Here is a 24,973-nt window from a genome sequence, read left to right on the forward strand (position 1 = left end):
AACATTACCCCAAAACCACCACCAAAACCCCACGCATATCTTCAGCTACCAATTACATTTAATATAAACGACCTATTCTACATTAATATCAGCGCAAAATCCGAGCCAGAGCTTCCAGTTCAAATCGATGAAGCTCCTGACATATACACGAATTTATAGAAACCAAAAGACCACTCTGCACAACTACTAGACCCCTGCGTCTCATTCAATCCACAACAAGCCAAACTGGGACTTGAATCTAATTCAAAAAAGAGTACCATTCTGGCCCAATGTTGAATATGGAGACAATTTTTTTCAATTTGACATATAAATGTAAATATAAATATAAATAATAATTAAAAAATGATTTTTTTTTTTTTTATATATTAATATATAATAATCTATAAAAAAAAAAAGTTATCACTACCGATTTAAAAAACTCGAAAAAGGCTTTCTAAAATGTTAATAGAAGCTAAAATCATAAAAATTATCTCTAAAGGGTTAATTGAGGCAAAAATCATAAAAGTCATTCTTAAACAAAGTTATCACTACCTAATTGAAAAACTCTTTATGTTTAAAGGCTTTCTAAAATGTTAATAGAACCTAAAATCATAAAAGTTATCTCTAACGGGTTAATTGAGGCTAAAATCATAAAAGTTATTCCTAACTCAAAATGTTGAGCTAATATCATGCCACAACCACGTGAAGTAACAACGTTTAGTATTAAAAAATAGTCCTAACTACATTTGAGTTTGACCATTACTGATGGGTTATTTTAATATGTTAACTAGAAATATAGTGGGTGGGTTATTTAGGCATGAGCTATCTTATAATTGAATTTCATGAAGGTAAATTTTTTACATTTATAATCATTAACCGTTGATAAGGATTAAGTATTAAAAAATACTCATCATATCTGAATTAATAATTAGATGATATAAAATTTACATGAACTAACTAGTAACTTATTGTTAGACTAGAGCATACATAACGCACACTGGATTTATATTCAGAGACATAGACAGCAATAGCAAAGAATAATTCACAGAAACAGATAACTGGAGAAACAACAAGATTACTTAATCAGAAACAACGGAATAGATAAAACAATCACTGGAGAACAAAAATCACTTTGCATTACATAATAGGCTTGGGCCTTGGCTTGCTTTCCTTGGCCAGAGAAATTACAAATTTATAGAGGCAGAAGAAGGATCTAGAATCCCGTGTGTGATTCAGATGGAGATCTGGAATGATCTAGAAACCACTGGCGGTATAGGAGGATCTAGAATCTTGCACATGATTCTACAAATTAATGGCAGTGTAGAAAGATCTAGAATCCTAGAGATCTAGAAAGATCTGATCTAAAATCCTTCATGAATTTGGCTTCACACTTAACATTCTCCCACTTGAAGCCAAATAAGAGTCATCAAGTCACACTGAGTCCTACCATGCCTCTACATAACTCATGTTTATTTCATGGTAGAATCTTAGTGAGCTTATCAGTAGGGTTCCTATCTGTATGGATCTTTTCCAAGGATAACTGTTCTTCCTCCAACACATGTCGGATCCAATGGTACCTTAAGTCAATGTGCTTGGTTTTTGAATGAAATGCTGGGTTTTTCGCCAAGTGAATGGCACTCTGACTATCACAATATAACACATACTTGTCCTGCTTTATTCCTATCTCTCCTAGGAATCGCTGCATCCACAACATCTCTTTACAAGCTTCTGTTGTAGCTACGTACTCTGCTCCGGTTGTAGAGAGGGCTACTATTCTTTGTAGCCTTGACACCCAAGATACTGTTGCACCTGCAAATGTATACAAATAACCTATAGTGGACTTTCCGGTATCCATATCTCCAACCATATCTGCATCTGTAAATCCTTCAAGCACAATCTCATCATGACCGAAACATAAAAAATAATGACTAGTACCCTTGAGATAACTTAAAATCCATTTTATTGCTTGCCAATGTTGTTTGCCTAGATTGGTAAGGAACCTGCTCACTACTCCCACTCAATATGCAATGTCTAATCGTGTGCATACCATGGCATACATTAAGTTGCCAACTACTAAAGCATAACAAATTTTGCTCATCTCTTCTTTCTCTATGTCATTACTAGGACATAATTCAGTACTCAACTTGAAGTGGGCCACAAGGGGTGTACCAACTGGTTTGGCATCCCTCATATTAAGCTTGTCAAGCACCTTCTTGATATCTTTTTCCTGTGACAACCACAACCTTTTGTTTTTCCTGTCATGCATAATCCACATGCCCAATATCTGTTGTGCTGGTCCCAAATCCTTCATTGCAAATTTGCTACCCAAATCTTTCTTCAACTTATTGATCTTATTCTTATCATGCCCAACAATCAACATGTCATCCGCAATAATATGATATACTTTCCTTGATCATACCTCTTGATATAAACACAATGATCAACTTCCAACCTCTGAAAACCATGTTCCAACATGAATGAATCAAATTTCTTGTACATTGTCGAGGTGCCTATTTCAACCCATAGAGACTCTTCTTCAACCTACAAACAAAGCCTTCTTTGCCTTTTTCTATGAAGCCTTCTGGCTGCTCCATATAAATTTCTTCCTCCAATTCACCATGAAGAAATGCAGTTTTTACATTTAACTGTTCACATTCTAGGTCTAAAGCAACAACTAGACCAAGAATGACTCTAATGGATGACATTTTAACAATAGGTGAGAAAATTTCAGCGAAGTCAATAACTTCTTTTTTGGAAAAACCTTTCACCACCAGTCTTGCTTTATACCTCTCCTTCTTTTCGTCATCTTCATGATTAATCATGTACACCCATTTGTTTTGTAAAGCCTTTCTACCTTTTGGGAATTTTACCAACTCCCAAGTTTTATTTTCCTACAAAGAGTTCATTTCTTCGCCTTTGCTTTCTTCCATTCTTTACTGTGCTCAACTTTACAAGCTTCTTGAAAACAATTAGGTTCACCTTCACCAGTCAAAAAAAATATAGTTTGAAGGAGGATACCTTTGTGAAGGCTTATGAGGCCTAGAAGATCTATGAACCAACTGTGGTGGTGCATTATCAAGTTGAATCTCCTGTAAAGGTTCCTGCAATATTCCTTCTTGTTGTTCATCATTTTCCACTTGTTGTTCGTCATGCTCCTGAATTTGCTGTTCATTTTCTTGTATTGGTGGTATGTTTTCCTGCTTCTATTCAAACTTGTCAATAACCTTCTTGATCTCCAACTCACCTACAGTCCTCATGAACATTTATGGCTCATTAAATATAACATCCCTGCTTCTAATAATTTATGCTTGACTGGATCCCATAGAAGATAACCAAGATCTTCATCCACATATCCCAAAAAAATGCATTTCATAGATTTATCATCTAGCTTAGTTCTATTTTCTTTGGGAATATGTACAAATGCTTCACATCCAAAGATTTTCAAGTGAGAATAATTCAAATTCTTACCAGTCCAAACTTCTTTAGGGATACCGCAATCCAAGGCTGTAGTTGGAGATCTATTTATGAGGTAGCAATCAGTCTTGACTGCTTCAGCCCAAAAATTCTTCTCCAAGCCGAAATTGGACAACATACTTCACACCTTTTCCATAATGGTGCAATTCATCCTTTCTGCGACACCATTCTGTTGAGGAGTACCAGGCACAGTCTTCTCATGCTTTATGCCAAACCTGTTACAATATTCCTTAAATGCATTTGAGCAATATTCTCCACCATTATTTGTTCTTAAACACTTCAGCAATTTGTTAGTTTCTCTTTCAATGGCAACATGGAATTTTTGAAATATTCCAAACACTTCACTTTTATTTTTCATAGGATATGCCCAAAATTTCCTGGATGCATCATCTATAAATGTTACAAAATATGATGCTCCTCCTAATGATTTGATGTTAACAGGCCCAAACACATCCGACTGTACCAATTCTAACACATTTTTCTTTCTGTCATGGCCACCTCTAAGGAATGAAACCCTTCTTTGTCTACCATATATACAATGCTCACAAAGATCAAGATTGTATGATTTGAAACCTGGCAATAAATTTTTATCAACAAGGATTTCTAAGCCCTTCTCGCTCATGTGACCCAAACGCTTATGCCACAGATCTGCTGAATTTCCTTCTTTTGTGACAGCAACCAAATATGATTTCCCTATTAGTGTCTTCAATGTGTATAATGTTTCTGTCTTGGGTCCTTTGGCCATGACCAATGCACCTTTGCTAATTTTCCAGCCTCCTTTTCCAAAGCTTGTCATCCCATAGAGATTAAACTCATGCACATTTCTGGTACATGCCTAACCTGTTTCAACAATATATCTTGTCCATCTTTCATCTTGATCTGGACATCTCCCACTCCATCAATACTACAAAAATGATTATTCCCCAAATGCACTCTACCATAATCGCTGGGATTATATGAAACAAAACTATCTTTGCATGGGGTTACATGGTGAGATGCCCCAGAGTCAAGGATCCAATCAAAGCCACTGCTAGATGTATATACACGTACATCCTCTACTGAAACAGTCAACAACACATCACCATTTGTGGCTATAGTAGTAGTCTCACCTTCATTTGTGCTGGATGACTTGTAATTTGTACTGGACGGTCTCTGATCCTTTTTTCCTTTCTTACAGAATTGGTATTCTTTCTTCATGTTCCCAGGTTTGCCACAATGAAAGCAGATGATCCTTCCTCTCCTTGATTTTGATCTGCCTCTCGATCTTGATCGCCCTTGCCAGCCTCGATCCATTCTCCTACCATGATCAGCTAGAGCTAGAGCCTCTCCTCCCTGGTTTTCTGCAATTGACTTGCATCGCAGCTCCTAATTCATTAAACTGCTACTGACATCATCAAACTTCAGGGTCCCTATAGTTGTTGAAGTGCTCATAGCTACAATTAAATTTTCTCAGTTGTCTAGCATAGAACACATTAGAAAAATAGCTCTAATTTCATCATGTAAAATGATTTTAACAGAGGCAAGCTGATTAGTAATAATATTAAATGCATTCAAGTGCTCAGCAACTAAAAAACCCTCCTTCATTTGAGATTATAAATCTTTTTCATCAAGAACACTTTGTTTGATGCTGTGTTCTTCTCATATAGATCATGGAGCTTCTTCCATAATCCTTTTGCCATCTTTTCTCCAGACACATTGAAATAAACATTCTTTGCTAAATATTGGCGGATTGTTGCAATCGCCTTTCTATCTAGCTTATTGCACTCTTCATTTGTCATCGATTAGGGTTTCTTTGTTGTGCCCTCAATTGGCAAATACTAATCCTTTAAAATCAATATATCCTCCATCTATTATTTCCATAAGGAAAAATTAACCCCGCTCAACTTCTTCATATCTGTAACTGTTGTCTCCATTTTCAATCAAGTTCATGCCCCAAAGCACAAAAACTCCACTTAAAAATAAAACTTCAATTATTACTCTTTAAAATATAGTAATAATGACCTTCCTCCTTTATAATACCCTTTTCAAAATTCCTGCTCCTTTTTAAAATATACTTTTCAAAATTCCAACATATAATTATATATTTTTCATAATAAATGTAAAAACATATATAATGTTTTAACCTTTTCACATTTCACACCTACATATGTTGGTTTCAGAAAAAAACTTGACGTATACGTGCAAGCTTGATGTAAAAAAAAACTTACGAACACCACGTTTCAACTCCAATCTCCACGGATCTCCACCTTTCAAACTCCAGCAACACGTTTCAACATAGATCCATGACTTTGCTTTTCTTGCAGGAACTGTCTTTTAGTTCCAACATTCCTCAACTATTTCCTGGACAGATCCTTCAACAGCTCCAGGGGTAACAACCAACGTTTTAACGAATGCTGCCAGAGCAAGTTCATGGCACTAAGTGGCTTGCACGGTGGATATTCGAACTTGGCTCCGATACCAGTTGTTAGACCAGAGCATACATAACACACAACAGATTTATACTCAGAGACATAGATAACAATAGCAGAGAATAATTCATAGAAACAGACAAATGGAGAAACAACAAGATTACTTAATCAGAAACAACAGAATAGATAAAACAATCACTGGAGAACAGAAATCACTTTGCATTACATAACAGGCTTAGGCCTTGGCTTGCTTTCCTTGGCCAGAGAAATTACAAATTTATAGAGGCAGAAGAAGGATCTAGAATCCTGTGTGTGATTCAGATGGAGATCTGGAATGATCTAGAAACCACTGGCGGTGTAGGAGGATCTAGAATCTTGCATGTGATTCTAGAAACTAATGGCAGTGTAGAAAGATCTAGAATCCTGGAGATCTAGAAAGATCTGATGTAGAATGCTCTGGGAATTTGGCTTCACACTTAACACTTATTATTCGTGACGGGTTTAGATTTAACTTAAAATACTTACAAAGTGTGAATTAATAATTAAATTTCAAGTTAATTAAATATTTTTCTAATAATTAAATTTATTATTAATTAAATATTTTTTTAATAATTAAATTTCTTACTAATTAAGTATCTTCTGATTCATTCTTACTGACTATCTTCTAATTCAATTTCAAATTATTTTTAATTTATTAATATGATAATTATATTAAATTATAGAAAAAAATTTCAATTCAATTGTAGTTTAAAGAGAGTAAAGAAAATATTTATTTCTAAAGTTTATTGTCAAAAATTTTGTTTTTAAGGATAATTTCACAAGAATAATGGATTGTATGAATATATTATTATTATTCATCAAACTTATGCCTAAAAAATTAAAATAAAATTTATATTTTCCAATAATTTTTGATAACATTGATTATAGACTTGTAAATTTTGAGATATAATTTTAGCTTCAAGGAATTTTCAAACCATAGTTTCAAAATTTCCTTACTTTTCACAATATTTAACCACAATTGTTTCCTTGTCCTCACACAATTTCTGATTTCCAACTTCTAAAGCATAATAAAACTTTTAAATTTCCTCAAAACTTAATATCTTTAACTAATAATACAATTACTAAATGAAAAAATCCAAACCAAAAATGTTAAATTCATCTATACTTACCACCATTTTTATAACCCTAGATAATAAGAGCAGCTCTTGAGATGCTTTACATTGCTTTCTTCTTATTTAAAGACACCAATATTTTCATCATGATGTAAGTCAATAACTTGCTTTCTCAGATCAATGTGTCCTTAAACCAATGTAAACGACAAAACCTTTTCTTGATAGCAATAATCACCTTCATCATTACTACTATCGCAATCATCATCCTCAAAACGCATTCTTATTTATTTTCAAGGTTCACCGTCATCATTACTACTATAGCAATCATCATCCTCAAAACACATTCTTATTTATTTTCAAGGCTCACGCAATTTTGTCTTTCACCAAGTTTCTAGTAAACACTAAGTTAGATAAATCCTTATACAACGGTAGTTAAAATTTTAATGGAATTTTTTTCAAAGATGATATACTTGCAGTTGGCAAGCCATTGAACCATCTTCCCATTTTCTTGCATATTTTTCCAAAAAAAACATAAACAATTTCATTACTCCATTTTCAATAGAAACATCAGGTTGAACGAGACATAAGTTGAATTTAGAAATGTCATCCTCCCTTTCTTATTTATTAGGCATAGGGTCAGCGAAACCATGTATGTGTGAGAAATTAAATGGAGTAAACTTAACAACAGTAAGGGTGAAAAATGAATGGGCTATGATAATGATATGCAATTACTAGAATGGATATATATATCTCCGATTTTTCTCTCACAATTATTCCATCAATCATTCTCGCGAAGAACGAGTTATGAAATATGAACCATATTTTCTTGCTAGGCTTTAAAAGCACTGGATTTAGCCGCACCCTCAATATCCCCTGCAATTTCAGTTCATTACAGGATGATTTGAAATGATGATTTATTATAGGCTCTGGTGACATGAATAGGATGAGCATACGAATGAACCGAAATAAGGATAACATAGTGGTTTGAGTCGGTCGAGAGTACAAGATTACTTACTGAAGACTCTTCGGTTGAGATGGGCCCAAGCCCTAGTGAGGGAATGCATCCAACAATGTTATCTCTCATTGGTCCTCTCATGCCATGATTCACCCATAAATCCACATTGTTCTCTCGGAAATCACTTCAATTATAATACACAACTTATGCTACCTCGACCTGATACCTCTCGACTCAGAGAATAAATCCAAATGTGGATTTAGAGTGTAAAGTTTTATGAGCATGGTCGAGATTCATGTATGCTCTCCACACACTTCTTCGTGGGAATTGGTTGACAGCTAAAGCACTGACATTGATGTATGGAAAATGCCTCACTAAAAGGTAACAGGCTACGTCTATGATCAGCCGAGACAATGAAAACTTTACATATCTTAACTGGATACAAGTTTTCAAACATAGATAATGGGGCACTAGTATACAAATGGCATACAGTCGAGTAGGCGACCATACTGTAACCAAAATTATTGAGGATGACACGATCAGATCTAGTGATAGAACGCATCTTTGTGTTACATTCTCCAAAAAAAGAGAAAAGGAATAGTAAACATTTATAGAGAATGGGACCACCAATTAGCCAAGGAGGGAATTGAAAATTTTGGAAGCCTTTGCCATAGAAACATAGTGAAACTCTACTGTTATCAATCCAATGGGACCACCAATTAGCCAAGGAGGGAATTGAAAATTTTGGAATCCTTTGCCATAGAAACATAGTGAAACTCTACTGTTATCAATCCAACAATGATTCCAACACCTTGGTCCATGAATACGTGCTTAATAGGAACTTGTACGAAGCCTTGCATGACAATAATGATTTGGATTGGCCCAAGAAACACAAGACTATGTCCCATGGCTTGTAATGTTCGTATCAATCATGTGAGGAATCTAATTTGGTCTGAATATTTAGGAAATGTTTGGTAACGCCAACATTCAGCTGGCCATTTGGCAATAACAATTATCAGTCTCTCCAGAATGAATTTCCTAGTTGCGACCAATAAGCCTAAAAACCTAAAGGCGTGGCATTGTAGTATGCATGTTTAGAAGACTGATCGAGCATGACAGGATGCCATTCCAATCATTCACACTATAGAGTGTGTCATGCAAGGCGTTACTTGAAATAATCCTAACCAGAAGATACGAAACAACGCATGCACCATAGGATGCCATAAGAATTTGGATCTCTTCTAATTCCTATACCTAACTCTCCAATCGATGCCTAGCGGACTATTGCATAGTTAAACTATCTCCGATAGCTATATTCCTTATTGTTTAATGACTCACCAACTTTAGTTATGCAGTAGTGAACAATGGCGTCATCCCAATGAGAAGATAGGCCAAATTATTAGTTTCAACATTTTATTGACCACATATAGGGTTGGGCTGCAAGACAATACCATTCTCTCAAAAACCAAGTGGAATTGTCTCAAGGTCGATGCGCACATCTAACGGAAAATAATGAATCCTCACCTTGGAAATAATTCCAAATGGAAAGAATTCAGAGTAAACAACGCTCTCATATTAAATGAAAGACTGGGGACACAACGAAAGACACACCTACAACTATTAAATTACAAAAACCAAACATTAATTTATAGAATATCAAGCAGTTACAATTGTGTACAATTCACATTCTATACGTCGGGACTATGCCTCATTTACATTTATACAAAAACTAAGTCGGTTATTTGCCTTTTCGACACTAACTAGGTTGAGGCGGTGATGGTTCTTCGAAATTCAACAAGTATGGTGGTGCGTCCTTCAAGTCTGCATAGGCCATGGCGGTGACGGTGAGGCGATGTGGAGTGCACCAGCTGCAGTGTGTTGTCATGAGTAATTATTTCTAACACTCCCCCTTAATTACGACTGACAACTTAACCATGACTTAACAAAACTTAAACATGCATGTTGGTCTAGGTCTTAGCTAGGTTTACAATGATTGAAAAACTTTGACATCAACTCTTTTGGTTGATTTCTTTTTCCTTTTCTTCCAGATCCTGTATCCTCTAAAACAGTGGTATCCTCTAAACTGCTTTATCTTTGTCTTTTTGGTGTAGGTTCCAAATTTCAGTTTCTTCATTTGTTGTTGAAGCTCTACCATTGTTATATATTTATTTATCATAAAATCATAGAAAATCATTTCAGACTATCCATGGATGTCTTCTACGTCTTCAAAAATTTGTTCATATGTGGACTGCTTCCACATGTCATCTTCAATATTTTTCTCTACATCATCAATCTTGTGATTATCAATTTGCTACAACATAGGTTCATAATGGAATTTATTTTTTCAGGACTCCAATACATGAAAATTTCATTTTCAATGTCATTCATATTGTCCTCAATATTCATAGCTGCAACTTCTATGTAGGCATCATCAATACATGGTTTTTGAAGCCATACTTCAAAGAAATTTAATTCTTCTTCATAATCATTCTGTGTACCTGCACACTGGAAATCAATGCTAGAATTAAAAATATTTACAGAACCACATTGGTTTTGTTCCTTCTCTAGCTTTTACTTTGTCATTGTTTTCTCTTTGCGGGCTTCCTTCTTTGTTTCTGACTCTATTTCTACCTCTATCTTTGTCTCTTTCTCTGTCTCTTCCACTTCGCTTTCAAACGCAAGTGGGTTTCTCTCGCCAAAGAACAATGTATCAACAAGATCTTTATGTTTCATCATCTGCAACCACTCATCATGAGTTAATTGTTCTTCGTCAAATTTAACATCAACAATTTCAATTGCTAGATCCACTAAAACAGATGCTTCTCCATTGGCAACATTATCTATGCTAAAATTAGTGTCTCTTGATAACACATCATCAACATTGTGATCCACTTTCAAGTGAGATTCACTAAACACTTCATCTCTCTGTAGATTCGCTACTACAGATCCATCTTCATTCTCATTTTCAAGCACTGCTACAACAGGCTAAACAACACTGCTCTCTTCGACTTGATTACTCCCCCTTGCATCAAATTTTGCTCCGAGGATCTTCCATGCTTCATTGGAAGTTGTAGCTTCTGCTACCTTGCAGAATGGTGTTGGGGAGATGTGGGCTCTACTGTATTTATAAATTAGGACAAGTTCAATTGTAAAGATAGTTTTGTGAGGAAATACAAAACTTGAGCTCTACCAATGGGAATGAGCTTGTTAATTCACATGAAGAGCTTCAGCCTCATCTGCTCCAACAAGTTTCTACCACCAAAGTTATAAGATATTTTAACAATTGAGATCTCTCCTCATTAGAAACAATATTACAAATGGTCCTTGGAGAAAAACTTTCAAGATTCAAATGAGTGAGAAAAAGTAGATGGAAAATATGTTAGATATACTAGTAGACTACTTGAAGCTTGGGAAAAACGAAGAACATGAGAATAATGAAAAGAACTAAGGGAACCTAAAGTTCTTTGTCAAGAGGCATAATAAGAATGCATCGCTCAAAACTTGAAGGTTTGTTCTGTGCTTGTTTCATCAATTAAAGGGTGTATCTTTTTAGGAGTTTATCAACAATGCCAATAGTCATTTCATTCATTGTAGAGGGAGGGATATTTATTATGACTTTTTATATATAGTTACTTTAAAATGTTTCCAATTTGTATTCTGATTATTTGTCTTATACTTGCAGGGATGAAGCTGCTTGGAAGGTTCATGTTAGTTCTCTTAATTATGAAAATGTGGAATGCCAATGATTATGTAAAGGTCTATTTGTATATGTAAAGGCACTGAGAAGATGATAGGTCATAGAATAAATAAAGAGTTATTTGGAAAGCGATGAGTCTTGTGAGTCAAATGTGCCATGGGGAATTTTAAGAGTCATGGGAGGGGTAAATGGTCATTGAGGCATTTGCATAAAGAGACCCTCGTGCCTCATTTGTAGGGGATTTTAACACTTGAATCATGTAGCATATCTATAGAAAGCATTTTGAGCATAGAGCGCTCCTACTCTTAGGAGATTATGGCCTGAGTGATGGTCAGAGTAGTGCTTCTATCTAACAAATGATATGAACAACCCTCATTCCACTATTCTATTTTGATGGGATTGTAGCACATGTATTTGGATTTATCAACATATTAATGAGAGGCTTTTCACTCTTTGCATTGGTGCATTTTTATGGAATTTGTAATACATATCCAATACTTTTACAGTGGGTGCATGTGTGCTTTCATATTGGTTATATGTTAATGAACTAGTTTGTTGTGTATGACTCATATGTTTGTTTTTGGATCTTTTCTCCCTTATTCTACACTTATGGTAGTAACTAAGTGTGTTGAAGTTCATCTCTAGTACCTTTTGCATGTTTTAAGGTGGTCTTAGATAAGTGACTTCTGTTGAGGCATATTATTTTTATTTTATGTTTTTTACATATTTACGCTAGTTTATCAATCATGGATTGTTTTCTTCCTCATTTTCTGGGCATTTCACACTTGGTCTCACTCTAAGTTCTATACATTTGACAACCAAGAGAAAAAAATCATGGTGGCAATGGACTCACATAAAATATGGGACTCCTATCCAAAACAATGCAAGGTCTAATTAAGACTTCAAAATTGAGAGAACCCCTTACTATTAGTGCTGTAAATTTCCCCATCAACATAGTTGTAATATACCAATCCAGAAATCTAAAAAAAAAAAAAACCATAATAATGTATATTTTAGATTTTTAAATATAGTTTTATAAGATCTATTGTGAAAAACTACTCAATAAAATATCCACAACATTTTACAAATCTGAAAAATAAAAAATAAAAAATTTATATATAACATCATTAGAAATCTAAATCTAAAAAAAAAAATTTTGAAAAATATAAATATAGAAATATAATTTAAAAAATACATTTTCATTAATCAATAAGGGAAGTATTACAAAATCATTGGTTAATATATGCAACTCTTATATAACTCTTATTTTATTATTAATTATTATATCACTTTTATTTTATTTTGTCAGAATCTCATATAAATATAAAATAATGGTTTAATGTTACATTTATTCAATATTGTGTTTGGTATAATAAATCAATCGAATTACATAGTAGGCTTGTTCTTTATTAGAATTAAATTTAAATATTATTACTTAATATATTTCACTGTTATATCATTTTTATTTTATTATTAATTATTATATAACTTTTATTTTATTTTTCAGAATTCGTATAATTATAAAATAATTGTTTATAGTTATGAACTATATTCTTTAATGTTATATTTATTCATTATTGTGTTTGGTATAATAAATCTATTTAATTGCACTTTAAGATCGAGGAATTTACATTTTCAATGAAATGAATAGTTGAAATTTCAAGTTAAGTGAATGTTTTTTATATAATATATGATTCAATGGATAATAGGAAAACGTTTATAATTTTTTTCAGTTTTTTAAATCTGCACCTTTTTCTGATTTATTAAAAAATAATTTGCAAAATATGGTTGTGGTCATAATTTATTAAAAAATATGTATGAAACTTGGCATTGGTACAATGTTTAATGTAGCTATTGAAATGTGACCTAGATTATATTTATATAAGTGTATAAAATTATGTAACATGTACAACATAATTTCACATTAACTTTTAAAATACATAGCATGTAAGTATATCTATATCTATCTATATATATATATATATATATATATATATATATATAGATATAATGTTGAAAACTTTTGTGAACAATATATATGGTACAAATTCAAAATATGTGGTCAAAGTAAATTAAAATAAAATAAACATTAAATTCAAAAAACACTTTGAATGAAAAAGATAGCTAATAAATAGTGTTGAAATAATTGAATAACATAAAAACAATCAATAGAGAAATTAAATGGTGAATTTTATGTCCACTCCAAATTCAATTGCCCCATATCTATTCGACAAAGGAATTTTTCAATAGCCATAAAGATGATCCATGATAGGTAAATATCTAAAAATTGAATTATTAACTTTTCTTTATGCTCACTAAATATAAATACTTTAGAAATAAAATAATATAGCCAATCATTTCATTTATGCCAGGGATTTAATATTTCAAATATAATAACGGTGTTGTGAATTAAGATCGCAAATAATAAAGGAGGGAAATACTATAACACATTTATATAATTTGAGATGGTACAATGGGTCCAATTTTCAACTCCATTTTTCATGGAGATCGATTAATTAAAGAAAATCTTATTATATAATTATATTGTCTTATACATTTTAGGAGAAACCGATTTAAATTCCTTTTTCCCATTTTATGATAAAAATGTGAGTGCTAATTCTAAAATAAACACATTAATAAATAAATAAAATTATATTAATTAATTTAAATATTTAAATTAATATTTATTAATATAATATTTATTTAATATTAATATTTAATTTTTGTTTGTCTCCGGTAGTTTAAGTAGTGATGGTCTTTGGAATGAAGTTTCATTGAACTGGAAATTTTGGATTGAAATTTTATGTTAGTCTCTCCATTAACAAAGTGAATAATAGACATATAAAACTAGAAAATTGAAAAAACTTATTAAATTACAAAAAAAAAATATTTAATATTAAAATATTATATTAAATTGCTATTATATATATCAACCACATTTAATATTCTAATCTTCTATTCATATTCCTTACTTTTGATCCGGTTATATATTTTTTTGGAATCTCCCTTTTTCTGAACTTTCCTACTCCCTCCCACCAATATATTTTTCTGTGTTACTATCTTAAAATAAAAGAAAAGCATAAATTATTATTCGGTTAATAGGGAAAGTGTATCCTAGTCCCTCCCACCAATATATTTTTCTCTGTTACTCTCTTAAAATAAAAGAAAAGCGTAAATTATTATTCGGTTAATAGGGAAAGTGTAAAATATAATCATATTAATTGGGATGATACAAGATCCTTCGACATATTATTCTTATTCCTCTAACTTTTCATCCAGGTTATTATTACTATTTAATCTCTCCTTTTATATACTTTCCTATTCCCACTCACAAATATACTTGTTATGCATGATCCTCTTAAAATATACCTTTTATGCATTATTCTCTTAAAATAAAGAAAGTGTACACTGTTATTATGTAAATGTGGAATACTATTATATTACGGTTCCATATGTTACTCTTTTAATTTTGCAGCATGAATACGTTTGTTTGATTGGTGTCCTCCATTTTCATGGAACATGTTACATATCTTTGAGATTTGCTCTTTTCTTCTAGAGTTCCTTATTCTTATTCGCAAATATCTATTCTTCGTTGTTACTTTCATAAAATGGGGGAAAGTATAATTTATTGTTATATTGTTAATTAAGATTGTTTATTTGATTGGTTTTTTTATACCTTTTATATAATTATTATATAAGATTATTTATAATTTTTTTTTTTTACAAAATCAGTTGTTTGATATATTCAAAAAAGTTGGAGGAGACTAAGCTCTGATTTTACAATAGATGAAATCACAGTAGTAGTTTGTGATTGTATTTCGTTATGGTAATACACAAAAATGCCTTTACTGTTCGCTTGTAAGTTCCTAGAACAAGTATAGATTCTTATGAATTGGGACAGCAGCAGACTGGTTTTGCAATACATCTAGTCAATGGTGATATGGCTGATATGTCAGGCGTTGGAGGCCTCGGGATGGCTGTCGGAGATCACGAGTTCTGCTGATTAAAATCCAATTTGTTGTTTCAAAATCTTCAAGAATGAGATTCAACTGCGTAGACAGAGATTTGCTGCAGAGGGAATCAAAAGTGTATTGGATTTGGTCAGAGTCCTTAATGGCAGAGGCGCAGTTCATTGGAGAGAGGCGATTTGGGGCAATCATGTGAATCAGGGGATGAATTGGTGCAGGCTCGCATGATTGCATAAGAGGTTTCCTTTTTCCCGAGAGCTGGCCTGGCTAGCTCTCTTATCTGCTTCTTGGTTGTTGGAGCGTAGGACATGTAAGAAATGGTACTCCAAGTCCTGAGACAACAGATTTTTACAACGACTGATGATTTGATGGAGAAAAAGATTGGATGCTTGTCTGTTGCTATTCATTAAACTGATTATTATAGTCGAGTCACCAAAAATGAGGGCTTTGTTGATCCCTTGGTTCTGAAGCTGTAAGATACCTTGGTAAAGACCCAGAGCTTCAGCTCGGTTGTTGCTTAGATTTCCCAAACCCCATTCAAAGGAGGACACAGGTGCGCCTAAAGGATCAAGAATGATGCCCCCTGCGCCGGCAGCTCCCGGATTAGATTTAGAAGCTCCGTCAAAGAATAAAGAGTGAGATTTCTTTGAAAGGAGCCATTTACTGAACTCATCTTTTGTGAGGCGGATTTTCCATTCAGGGTTGTTAGCTTTGCCTCTGAACTTATTGATCTTTGTTGTTGAAATGTTGCTGGTCCTGTCTATAAGATTCCAAATAAAATTTCGCTCCTCTGCCCATAGGCTGACGGGATCGATTTTCTTTGTTATCTTAGATGTTATAGTTTCCGAGGCAAGGCTTGATGCTTTAATGAGAATGTGCCTGATTGTAGTTGTTTTATCTCAGAAGATCATACTATTTCGAGCAATCCATATGCGCCACAGAAGAGCAAAAGGAATGGCGTTCCAAACTCTTTTAGCTGGATTTTGCTTCGCTGATTGCCAAGGATAATTTCTCCTCCAGTTATTTAAGGCTTCATCAATAGAATGTTGGGAATTCCAAATAGGGGGTGCAGAGGGGATGATGTTGTTCCAGCATGAGGCTGCAAAGGGACAAGAAATAAATAAGTGTTGTATGGATTCCTCCGCAGCTTGACAGTTGGGACACCTAGAGGGTCCGACAATGCCTCTTTTCCTGAGGTTCTCTGCAGTTAGAAGTTTACCATGCAGAAGTGTCCACATGAAAAATTTGATCTTTGGAATTGCTTCAGCTCTTTTTAAAATCTTCCCGTGAGCCCAAACAACAGTGGGGTGTTCCTTGCTACTCAAATAGCTGTATCCTGCTTTGATGGAATAATTTGTTCCTGAAGGGTCCCAACGAAACTCATCCTTTTCACCTTTAATGGTGGGTGCAATACTGTGCAGACAGTTGCAAAGAGAATCAAAGCTACCTTTAAGATGGTGGGGTATGGGTGGAAATTCCCATTGAACCCAGGCATTAGATGATACATTCCATTTAGAGATTTGACTTAGGTTAGATATGCCTTTACTTTGAAGATAATGAATTATAGGATCCATACCTGGAAGACTATTTATGGGAGGGTTCCCCATGATTTTGTTCGAACCAAAGTTCACCGTTTCACCTCCTTTTGGCACTTTGGAAACATTTTGCACCATGAAGGCGATGGCTTTTTTACAAAGTTTCCATATCTTTGTACATTGTCTGTTGGAGATCTCAGAAGTGAGAATTTGCATTCTTGGCTGATTAAGATATTTTGATTCTAGGACTTTTTTCCACCATGCAGTTTGATTGTCCAGTAGTCTCCAAATCAATTTCCCACCAAATGCTAAATTCATAAGAGATGGGGACCTGATGCCAAGACCTCCATTCTCTAGACTTTGAATGACCTATTTCCAATTTACTAGGTTGTATTTTTTCTTTTCATTCTTGCCCCCTTGCCATAGAAAAAATCTGAGGATGCTATCCATTTTTTGGTGGAATGAAGCTGGAGCTTGGGCCACAAAAAACTGATATAATGGGAGGGAGGAGAGACTTGATTTTAGAAGAACCTGTCGCCCAGCTAGATTGAGCCATAGAGTTCCCCATTTTTGAACTTTCCTTTTCATTTTGTCTAGCGTTAAGTCCCAAACTCTAGTCTTTGATTTCCCTATGGTTACTGACATTCCCAAGTAACTGAAACAATCCCAATTTAACTTGTAGGGGACACCAAAAAAGTTGGCAATGCTATGTATCATTTGGGATGAAGCATTTCATCCATAAATACAGCTTTTAAGGTGATCTATTTGACCTCCTGAATATCTCATAAACTTGTCGAGCAGGGACTTGAATCTTCTTGAAATAATGCTATTCGCCCCCCCAGCAGAAGGATGTCATTGGCAAATTGAGAGTGATTTATATTTTTAATGCCATCTTCAAACTTGATGCCCGTAATGAGGCCTGACTGCCTCTTTTGGTCAAGGGCACAGCTAAATGATTCTGCCATGAGGATGAAGAGATAAGGGGATAAGGGGCAGCCTTGCCTTAGTCCTCTTGAGGATTGAAAGGAGGGTCCGGGTCTTCCGTTGATGAGGGGAGCGATCCAAGGCCCAGAGATGCAGGCTCTTATGACATTAATAAGGAGAGGTGAGAAGCCCATCCTTTGAAGAACTGCGAATAAAAAAGAATGCCTTACCCTGTCAAAGGCATTGGCCAGATCTAGTTTCAGAATGAAGCCTTTCTCATTCCTTGCATGACTTGAGTGTATGGCCTCTTGAACTAGAAGAATAGAGTCTGAAATTTGTCTATTAGCCATAAAGCCTCCTTGGTTTTCTAAGATTAGCAACAGTAGAAGATGTTTGAGCCGAGAGGCTATGATTTTGGTGAAAAATTTGTATGATGAATTGCATAAAGATATAGGCCTGAAGCGAGAGAAATTGGATGGGTGGTTCTCCTTAGGAATGAGGGCCAAGTGGGTAGAATTTGTATATCCACCTATTTTGCCTTTTTTTTGGATCCACTTGATGTATTTTATGAGGTCCTTCTTTATCAACTCCCAGTAGTCCCTGTAAAAACAAATTGGGAATCCATCCGGTCCAGGTGCCTTGTTGGGCTGGAGGCTCCAGATTGCTTCAACTATTTCTTCCTCTTTTATTTCTGCTGTCAGGTTTTTATTCAGATCATCTGTGACTTTAGAATGCAAATGCTGTAGCAAATCATCATAAGATTCTTCCTCCTTTGCTTCGGTTAAAAGGTCCTTAAAATGTTCTGTGGCTGCTTCTTTGATATCTGTTTGTTCCACATGTTGAGTCCCTGCGCTGTCCGTAATGGCAGTTATGGTGTTTCTGACTTGTCTTGCAGTGGCTTGTTTATGAAAGAAGGAGGTATTCTTGTCCCCACTTTCCAGCCATATTTGCCTTGATTTGATATGCCACTTTTCTTCCTCCTGCCTTTTAATTTTGCTCAATTTATTGTACAACTCTTCTTCTTGGATTTTTTCATTATGGCAGTATTCCTTTTGTTCTATTGTGCATTGAAGTTCAGCAATTTGAAGTTTTAGCTCATGTTTTTCCTTTTCTGGCTCCTTATAGTGCGATTTGGCCCAGTATCTAAGCGCTTTTTGCACATTCTTTAATTTATTCTCCCATATGTAGCCTGGGGAGCCTTCAATATGCTGTCCCCAGGTGAGCTGGATGATGTTTCGGGCAGCTTGATGATCACTCCAAATATGATTGTATTTAAATGGAAGCGGACCAAGGGCGCAGTGAGTATCCAATGCGAGTGTGATTGGATAGTGGTCTGAAACGGCAAAGGGTAAAATGGCGGAGTTTACAGTTGAGAAGGTTGACAGGAGGGAGATATTAACCAAGAATCGATCCAGCCTCTCCATGATATTGTGGCTGCCCAGCCTACGATTGCTCCTTGTGAATTTGCGATCTTTTGGAGCTATATCTATCAAATCACCAATGTGCATTATATTTTCCATTTGGTTCCTCAAAGGATCTGGCAGAAAATTCCCCCGTCGCTTTTCATTAGCATGCAGAATTAAGTTGAAGTCGCCACCTACTATGATGTTGCTATTGTCTTCTTCCATAATGTGATTACTAAGAGCTTCCCAGCAGATTTCTTTATCCCTGTAATGATTGGGAACATATACATTAAAGATGACAATCTGTTGATTGCTGATATTATTTCTCAGAACTGTTTTTATCCAATGCTGATCGATTAGCTCAGATTCACTGTGCCAATCATTTTGATTCTAGATGGTGGTAATTCCTCCAAAAGCTCCTCTAACTTCGCATATGCTTCCTTTGTAATATTTATACTTTCCAATGATCTTGTTGAATTCTGATTCTCTTTGCTTTGTTTCCTGTAGTAATATGATGGATGGTTTCTCCTGCACTATAAGATCTTTTAGAGCATTGATTTTGGAGGGGTGCCCAAGTCCCCTGCTGTTCCAAGAAGGAATTTTAATCATTTCAGAACTGTGGTTCGAGGAGGTGCTCTACCTCCTTTGTCTCTGCTTGCTACTTCTTGATCTTTTGTGCCTTGAATGTAAGATTCTATTGGATTCTACAGACCAAGGGCTATGTCTTTCTGCGCGTTTTCATCCCTATGCTGTTTTGAAGTCTTTCTCCCCAGCTTCTTTTGGCCATCAAAGGAAGATCCCTGGTCCTTGGAGTTACTTCGGGTGATTCTAGGGGGGAGGGGTTCAATTAAGAGGGGAGGAAGGGCAGTCATAGAGTGAGGGGAAGAGGGATGATCAGGAGGGTTCGAAGGAGTAGGGTCATCTTCAGGGAGGGAAAGAACATGGAAGGGGTTGGAGGATGGAGGAGATTGAAGGGATTTTCCAAATCCAGGGGATTGAGATTGATGAGGAGGGGAAGGCGGAGGAGATGGGATTTGGGCAGAGGTTTTATGAGAGGAGGGACCAGGTTCATTGGGTAAAGAGGGACTAGGGGTTGATTTGTTTTTTTTTTTTTACCACTTCCCATTGTTGTTCTTGAGTATTATTATCCACATTAATGATCTTAGTACAACGATTAGCAAAATGACCATACTCATGACATACCTTACACTTGAAGGGGATCTGTTCATAATCGAGCTGTTGTATGTGCGACCATTCATCGACTTTGATCTTGATGGCTTCTGGAAGTCCTTTGCCCAGGTCAACCTCGACGCAGATACGGGCACATGCTTGCATGTTGTCTCTTGGCTTGCTTCTGTCAATATATTTTCCAACTGCATTTCCGATGGCTCGCACAGATTCATCTTCCCAGCAGTGTAATGGGAGATGGGGGAGGCGAACCCAAACAGGAACCGCATTAGGAATATCAAGCTCTAGATCGAAATCTGGCGTCCACTTGTTTAAGTACAGACCTCTGGAGTCCATAAAGTATGGCCCATTGCGAAATATCAGATCCTTTTCATTCTTTGTCTCGAAGTGAAAGGTGAAGTAACCCTTCCCACAGAATCTAATAACAATTTTCCCTTGAATTTTGTCCGACCAATTTCTTTCCACCCACCTCTGAACAGTTTTAGGTGTGGGCAAAAGACTAGTGAATTCCCCTATCAGACCCTTTTCGGCCAAAGCAAGTGCGGCCATTCTAGGCAGAGTAGGAGGAAGGGAAACCTCTTGTAATCCTTCTATTTTTTTTATGAATTTTGAAATGGTTGGGCAAGCTCATTGAGGCAGCAAGGAGCTAACAAGAGCTGAGAAAGCCAGCTGCTGAGCGACCTCCTCTGGTGGAGCCTCCAGAGGGGCCATCTAGAAAGAGAGGGGCGCAAACCAGAGTTTTGATGGCGGCCAAGGAAGCGCGCTCAGGCGCTAGGGTTCTCAGGACCGTGGGTATATAAGATTATTTATAATTATTATGTATTATTAATTAAGATTATTTATTTGATTAGGTTTTATATTTTTATGATGATGATGGTGGTGGTGGTTAACATATGCTGAAACCAAACTTGGGCTATTGGACCTAAAGAAACAAATTATTTATTTTGATTTAAGATTTTATTCCTATGCTCAAAAAGCTTGGGGAGAAGTGCCCTGAGCTCACTATAATTTTGACATTGTAAAAGGCTAGGAAGGTCAGTATTGTAACAAAGATTGTGAAATTGAGATCTAGTGTGGTTGTACATGGGGCACTCTAAGAGGAAGTGGTTTTCATCCTCGATGTTCCTATTCTCACATATATGGCAAATCCTTTCCATCCATAGCGTTTTAGGAACTGCCCAACTACGTGTTTCACTATAGAGCTCATGAGATTTCGTTCTAATATTTTCTATATTAATTTTCTTCTTTGAGCTAGTTAAAATAGAGAGATACTTTTGATCTTATAGGATGGGGTTGATGACCTTTTTATAATAACTTAATTTTCTTTTAGCCGCTAAATCTTTCTCACACCACATTTTTTCTTTGAACTTAGAAGTAACAATATCTTTAATGTTATTAATGTTTTGCAATGCATCATTCTCGTTGATCTCCCAATAGTTTAACCAGTCCCTTGTGTCTTTATGCCACCCCAGATTGAGCCTAAGGCGGTTTTGGCTAGAATTTAAAGCTAGCTTAGGAAATCTATGATCATCTATTTATATAAATACGTCAAATGAGTTTTTGGTATTTTTTTGTCAAAAAAATTGTAAATATTTTTAAGAAATATAAGTTTAAATTATTTAATTTTCAATATTTTAGTGTCGTTAATTTTTTATATAACAATTAAACTTACTAATTCATCAAAAATACATTTTAAATAATAAAAAAAAACAATTTTACTTAAAATTATATTAATAAATTTTACTTAAAAATTTTATTTTATATATATATATATATATATAAATATAAATTTTAAATTTTTTCACATAAAAACATAAATTGAACAATTATTCGGACCACCCATGTTAAACCAAGAATAAAAAGTATTTGACAGTCATTATGTATTCGATCATCCTTTGAAACACTCTTATAGTATCAATGGAATATCTCATGATTATTTAGGTGGATTATAATAATATTAAAATAATAATTCTTAAATTGAACAATTGAGAGAAGTATATTACTTAAACCAAGTGCTGGAAATATAAATAATATTTTTATAATTTATTTTTTGGAATGGAATAATTAACATTTTATTTTGAGCCAGTCATGATGAGGATTACGGCACCAAATGCAACCGTCTTATTTTGATCACGGATGAACTTGAAAATGGCATCTAGAGTTAAGTGTGGGTTAATAATGGCCTCTTAATTCGTTAATAAGATATAATCAAATATCAAATACTTTATATGAGTTGAATTATGAAATAATTTTTTTTTTCAAAATTATTAATAATAAAATGAAAACCAATTTATTTATATTTTTTATTCATGGAATGTGAAAAGTGACATTTTATTTCAGTCACTTTTTAACGAAGATTATTATAAAACATATAACAATTTAATATTCATATTAATCAACAAATCTTGGGAAGAGCAGGATGAGCTTTTGGAAACGGCATCTAAGGTTTAACATTAGTGGTTTTAAATGAAGATTATTATAAAACATATAACAATTTAATATTCATATTAATCCACAAATCTTGGGAAGAGAAGGATGAACTTTTGGAAATGACATCTAGGGTTTAACATTAGTGGTTTTAAAGAGTATGATAAAATACTTTAATTTTGCACACATTAATGTTGAATTAATAATTAATAATTAAGATTTTTGATACTTATTATTTATTTTATTATATTTTAAATTATTTTTATTATATCTATAAAATAATTTAAATCATGAATTCATACTTAACTATAATAGTATTAAAATAATAATATTAATGTGTATAGTTAAAAATCTTTTGTGTTCGCATATACACAAGCATAATTTTAGAGGAATTAACAATTTTGTCGCTCTAATACTTACCTTAAATGAGGTCAATTCGAACCACTATTACTATAATCTCTAGGTGCACCAAACTTATCTTCATAAATGACACATATGATAGAAACTCTATGAGTTTGAAAATGAGGACCTTTCACTCAAATTTACATTTTTATGGGCTTTCCATGTGAGGTACTATTGAGTTAGTTAATAAAATGATATAATTTTTTATATCTCAAATGAAAATAATCAACATCCTATTTTGCCACATCATGATGAGCATTTCATGTCAAATATAATCATTCTACATTCACATTAGTGGACAACCACTACGAGATAAGGATAAGCTCTGAGAATGACATCGTAATGTTTATTGAGGGGCATAAATCAAGGATCAAATGTTTCATCCCTGTACACACCAATGTTGAATAAATATGTTGAAGACAGAATGAAGAGCCTTGATAATCATTAAGTATTCCATCACACCTCAAATCACTCCTACCATATCTATGAAATAAGTGAAATTATGAGTTTATATAAAAAATATAATAGTATTAAAGTAATAATATTAATTTTCATAATTGAGAAAGGTATATTGGTTAGATTAAGTTATATATATATATATATATATATATATATATATATGAATGGAAAAAGTTAACATCCTATTTGGTCACTTCATGATGATAATTATCATAGAAAATACAACCACCCTATATCTACATCAATGAGCAATTCCTAGAAGAGAGGGATGAGCTATTGACGTAACCGAATAAACTTGTGGATCCTTTTTTATATTTTCTTCCCTTCAACTCCTGACTATCCTTAGAATTCCTATAGGTCGAAGATGCTTAAGCCTATAACCCTTTTCCTTCATTGTTTTCCAATTATAAATAAAATTCTTTAAAATTTTCTCTTCATGTGATCAGGCATCAGAGGACTGGATATGCCTCACCTTCTTCTGAGGTCTGGATATCCCCCAATTTGGATGTTCTTTCCACTTCACTAATTCCCTCTAGTCCTCGAGCTCTATCTACTAGAATTACTTTACCTCAAACTATACACACATATACATATCTTTTGAATTTCGAGAATATCTCCTAACAAAACAAAGGTTGTTTGGACATCTATCCCATATTCCTAAAACTATCTAACAACTCAGCGTGACACATGTTAATGTTACAAAGGCCGAGATGGGAAAAGTACCAACTCATCAAAATAATCTAATACCCTAACAATCTATATTATTTCTAGAATGAGGACACATGTAATTACATCAAAATAGACTATTTCTAATTTACACAAATTACATTCGAGGGGGATTTGTTTCCCTTCAGAAATTTCATGACCCCCTTTAGGTCTAGGAAAAAATGGATTTCTTAGGAGTTGAGTTCTTGCATTAGATTCCCTATGTAGAAAATTTATTACCTTTGGGTCATATGCCTTCAAATTTGTTGTAGTCTTTCTGGAGCCCATACTTTGTTTCGTTTCTATTGATGTGCTTGTTCTAGTTGATTTTCTACTA

The sequence above is a fragment of the Pinus tabuliformis genome, chromosome 8 (genome assembly GCF_031772625.1).
Source record: "Pinus tabuliformis cultivar Carrire ecotype Pingquan chromosome 8, CPIR1, whole genome shotgun sequence".
NCBI lineage: Eukaryota > Viridiplantae > Streptophyta > Pinopsida > Pinales > Pinaceae > Pinus > Pinus tabuliformis.